Source organism: Mytilus edulis, chromosome 8 (genome assembly GCF_963676685.1).
Source record: "Mytilus edulis chromosome 8, xbMytEdul2.2, whole genome shotgun sequence".
Taxonomy (NCBI): Eukaryota; Metazoa; Mollusca; class Bivalvia; order Mytilida; family Mytilidae; genus Mytilus; species Mytilus edulis.
Genome location: NC_092351.1, coordinates 52966750 through 52972749, shown reverse-complemented (window position 1 = coordinate 52972749; position 6000 = coordinate 52966750).

Genomic DNA, 6000 nt, shown 5'->3' with positions numbered 1-6000 from the left:
GAACTTCCTCACAGGTAATAATTGAAGTGAGCTGTATTGCTTGACATTGACATGAGTCTGAGATGGACAATAGATACCTGACAATAATTGGTTATTTAAACTGTGTACCTGAGTGGACCATATCAAGGTAAACTCAACTGTTTGTTAATTTTATCATCTTCTGCAGGGACGAAAAAAAGTGTACGGCAAAATCCAGTTAAGTTATGAATTTTCTAAATCATACATTGCATTTGAATTCTATTTATCTAGGGCATGCTATGCCTTCAAACTTTTCCAGATGCACAGGTTTGCCTGTACTCAGAGTAAATTTTGAGGTGAAAATACGGCCATTTTAGCCATAGGGTCCACATGAACCTTAAAAAAATAATACATACAGACTTCGTCCCCATTCACAGGTTATGCCTGCCTCATATTATAACTGGTTTTAGGTATGAGGGAAATGTTAATGAGGGTTACCATGTAAATGAGCGTTTACTTAAGTCATGCAAGTTGTGGTTTAAGGTTTAGATCCAGACAACTTGTTCCGGTTTATATACCAATAAACTCCTTTACAAAGGCGTTTTATCCTTATAATTCTTTAAAATGGGAGATAAGGAATTTGATATCCACACTCTTAACCTCTATCATCCGTAAATTGTATACTTGTGTCATTGAATTGCCCTGGCGCATGAATATATATTTTGGTTAACGCCAAAACAATGTACTCCATGCAATTTGTTATATATCTGATAAAAATAACTGCATGAATGTCTTATTTTCATTTAAATGAATATTTTGTGCTTATTATTTAATTCAATGATTAACCTTAAGTGAAACAAATATGTTTAACGTCACTGCCATCTTTTTTACATTGGTTACAAAAATTAGTTCGATCAACGTCGTCTTTTCGAAATAAATAACGTCTAGAGCTTCTACCGGAAGCTCTCTCAACCAATCGTATAAACGTATTTCCTTATAAGCAAATCATATATGAATTATCATCAAATATAAAGAAAAGCAGTAACGTAAATTGTTTCTACTTTTTTTAGCGAAACAACAGAGAAAATATTAACCCATATTTTCGTTTATATGTACAAGCATTCATACGGAGTAGAGTAAATTATGAACACATATGTTAAAGGGACTATTCACAAGAACTATCTTCAATTTTTATTTCAATCTTCAGAAACAAATATGTTTCACGAAATAAAATTTAATGCGTTATAATTTGAAAGAGGTATCAATGAAAATTTGTTGTATAAATCACTGTATATAAAAGGTCTCCCTACTAATTTAATTTTGAGAAATATTTTTTTCAGTAAAAACACATTTAACGCAGTTTAATGCCGAAACGTTTATCATTTCAAGTATATGTAAACAAATTAAAAATTTTGAAGTTAATGTCTCGATTACATTAAAAAAATAAAGAGGCAATAGGTACCAGAGGGGTATTCACTAAGTCGAAAATAAACTGACAACGCCATGGCTTAAAAGGAAAAAGATTAGTAAACAAACAACAGTACACAAACACAACACAGAAAACTAAAGTCTGAGAAACACGTACCCAACGAAAATACGAGGATGATAGCAATTGCTTCGGAAGGGTAAGCAGCTTTTTTTCCACATATGTCACCCGTTGTATCTTCCATGTTAATATATACACGTTAAAAAATCGGTTAGTCACATTCGGGAAAAAGGGGACTGGGTCGGTTGTTTGAAATACTAAGGCTTTTCTACCTCAGGAATAGATTACCATAGCTGTCTTTGGCAAAACCTTTAGGAATTTTTGGTCCTAAATGCTCTTCAACCTTGTACTTTATTTGGCCTTTTTAACATTGTTTTATTCGAGCGTAACTGATGAGTCTTTTGCAGACGAAACGTGCGTCTTGCGTAAATATAAACTTTCAATCCTGGTATCTATGATGAGTTTATTTCTATCATTAATGAGCAAAATTATCAAAACATAAATACTTTACAGATTTTCGTCTATTATTGACAACCATGTTTTGATATTTTAAATATAGTACATTCAAACCTGCTTAACAGACCACCTGTAATAAGCAAACAAAACTGTGTATAAGACCACAAATGTCCTTCTATATTGCATTTTACAACAATTGAACTTATATTTAAAGGCCACCTGTCTGATGAAACCTCTTTTTTGCCCTCCCTTAACTGGTCTCTGAAAACTCTTTTAATAGGTTTCACTGTAGTTTTTCGGCTTCTGTCTCAATGACATATGTTATACATTTTTTGGGTATTATATATTGAGTGTATAATGAAAAGATATATGAACTTTGATATGAATTTTAAATAGCGAAATAAAACCATTATGTACTTCTGATTCCTGATCCATACATTTTGCATCGTGATCGCGTGGAAATCTCTTTTTAAATGATTTATTAGATACACTACAAAATGATACACCTTATCGCTATTTGGAAATCTGTCCCGCTTGACCCGAGAATCTGTCCCGCTTGAACTTTTGACGTCATACAACAATCACTTTTCCATTAATATTTTTATATTGTGGCGTCAGATATTTTCTATTATGACGTCAACAGTTTACGGGAACTTTTGTGATGTTCTGTAATGGCGGATCGACAAATAGCGATAAGGTGTATTCTCAAGGTATTATCACTATATTTTATTTGTAGATTACGAGTTTAAATCCCCATATGGATATGGATCCGGCTGGTTAGTTATGGGGTGTGTAGTTGGAGGGATTGTAATTTGCAGCATTGCCACCAATATTTATTGTTATCTAAAGCGAAAAACAGGGGTAAACGTAATGCTTGAACCCCATCCAGAAGAACATTATGATGAAATTGGAACAATACACTATAATAACGTAGTATTTGAACCAACAACCGACGTTTCACAAGAAAATGATGACATATCAAGAGTCGCTGGAGACAGTGATATTCTGTTAAGAATTGAATCAGAAAACTCAAAAGAAAGTTCTTTAGAAAGGCTGACAGGTTTAAGTCAATCTAGTGATGGTTATGAAAATCCGTATCAATCAATAAATCCTGAGAACATCGAAATGCATCCATATAATAGCTTCGTTTCAAACATTTATCAGAACACAATAATATTTTCGGCCACTGCAAGAACGAAAAACATAAAAAAATCAAATATTATAGAGGAGGCAAGCAAACATCCTTGGCTAATTATTTACAACAAGAAACAATGAGCTGAATCGATATGAAAATGTTGTATCAAAGGATAAATTTCAGGAATAAAAAGAAAAAGTCATGTAATTTTTTTCTCTTGTTCGTGAATTTTGTCTTTTATGTTTTCTTTGTGTAATCTTGAGCGGTTAGAAAATACAAAGAACACAACCAAAAGTAGAATAAAAACAGATAATTTCATGACAAATATGAAAATCGATGAAGGGCTTTTATTCTTTTCAGTAAAAGGTTAAAATGTGAGAAAGTAGCCAACGAAAAGTTGAACTCCGAGGGATAAAAAAAAATGTTTATATAGTCGAACGTTTGAATTTGTCAGGTCTTATGGACTTCCTACTTTTATATTTACCTTGGAGTTAGGTATTTTTGTAAATATTAAATCAAGAAGATGTGGTTTCATCGTGAACAAGAGAACTATCAACCAAACCCCAACTGGAGTAAATTTAAGCAACTATAAGCTACCGTACGGTTTTCTGCAATTATAAATATTCATTCCGTTTAGTCGGCTTGAGAATACCACGAAATGGAAATGTGAAACAATTCAATAGCGAAAACTAATAGCCTAGTTTAAAGCCAACCTAACAAATGCCCGATTGGAAACAAATATAAATTAAAGGGAAACTTCGCAAAATAAATCAAAAATTGATATTATATCCATTCTATATAGAAATGCTCAAATTTATAGATATTAAAGTTTTATTCCGCTAGATAAGAGATCACCATCGATTTTAAATTTAGAGTATCAATTCTCTGCGTTCCGCCATTTTGTCGTCTTCCCCGATTAAAAATCCCAATATGTCTATAAACCACAAAGGACCAAAACTACAGCAACCGATGCAGTCGTAATTGCGTGTCGATATCTTGTCAATCGTACGGTTGTTTTATCTGACAAACTAACTTGATACGGAAAATGTTCTTATTTTTTTTTTAAATAACCATAGTCTGTTATTTTTAAACTGTTAATATTGGAATTAGTTAAAAAGTCAAAGTTTAAATCATAAATAAGTGTTCCGTGAAAACTGTTTTCGTAAATCTAATTCGTTTATTATTCTTTAAAGTAATAAATTTTATTCAAATAAATTCGGATCTTTCCTCATCTGATCACCAGCATGATTAAAGGTATTACTCCCAAAGGTATTGTGAGGGGTGTGAGGTGACACGTCCAGGTATTCAAGCGATTTCCTGTCGGGCTTGCAAGTTCATGCATCGTTTCACTTCTGTAGGTATTGATCAGTGTACACGGCCGATAACTTATAACTCTCCATTTTGAACTATCAGGTGTATAATATACATCTCTGTCTTGCGTGTCCTAAAGTGATATAATATACTAGCCATTACTAAACTCATACGCTTGTTTATAAATAACATTACTGGTGTAAAGAATATTATTTATAAAAATATAAATAATACAAAAAAAAAAAAAGATTTGATAAAATAAAAATCTATTTACATTTTTTTCCAAGGTTAAATTTGGGAAAATGTAATATATACTCGTTGTCAATAGTAAAGGACAGATTAGAACATACCAGAAATATTGATTTAAAAAAAATGTACGCACTTGTCGACGATTCACTTCTACGCCTGGATAGAAAGTTACGGAGCTATATCGCAATTTAAAATATATACATGTATACATTGAACATAAGAAAGAAACATACATTTTGTGTAAATTGGGGTAACAGTTTTGTAAATTGACTAGTCCACGAATGCCAACAGTATGTAATCATCGAATTCGATAGACTTTTGTATACCAGAAGAAGAAGAAGAAGAAGAAGAAGAAGAAGAAGAAGAAGAAGAAGAAGAAGAAGAAGAAGAAGAAGAAGAAGAAGAAGAAGAAGAAGAAGAAGAAGAAGAAGAAGAAGAAGAAGAAGAAGAAGAAGAAGAAGAAGAAGAAGAAGAAGAAGAAGAAGAAGAAGAAGAAGAAGAAGAAGAAGAAGAAGAAAAGAAGGACCAATTTGATTTAAATACAGGTCGATATAATAACTTGCTTCGGTTCATCGAAGTTATGAACATAGTAAAATCACAAATTCATATATCAATTAGATCGTTCTCCAATAAAGGAAGAAATTCGACATTATCACAATTGTTCCGACATTCATGTAAAACATATGCAACTGGACGTACACTAATAAACCCCAAGGGATGTGAATATTTTCTAGGAAAACTTTTAAGTATTTTAAAGTTTCAAATTGATTTCGGGATTTATTTTCTTTCTTGATATTCAATGACAGCAATTTAAAGAATAAACTGCTTGTCCGCTTTAGGGGTATTCTTGCCAGTTGAACAGACTTATAATTACATTCAAACATAGGGAAATTAAGATGACATTAAATTCGTTGTCTTTTTTTTTAAACATCGTTGGTCAAATAGCTAAAGTATTATTCGTTTTGAGAAGAAGACTATTTCAATATAAGGACGCTCCCGATTATGAATAAATTTGGTTGACGTTTTTCACACTTGAAAAGAATTTCTATTCGTAATTTTTCGATTCCATTCCAAGAGGATCCTTAAATTTCCTGTCAATTTTTTAAAACATCTTTTTTTTCAAATAGCTGAAGTATTCATGCAGGCGTTGTGAGATTTAAAATATTTTGATGAGAACATTAATTCCTAAATAGGTAAATAAAGATCGCTTTGGATGGACTAAATTATATAATTGCAATCTGTTTGAAATATTAAAGGTTTGCGATTTTAATTTAAAAAGGTACAATTTTTAGTTCATACACTCGTGTTTAGAAGGCTATTTTTATTTATAAATTTATTCAATTAGAATAATTCAGTATTTTATCGTAACAAAACTAATCAGAAGTCATAATTCATTTAAAAGTGA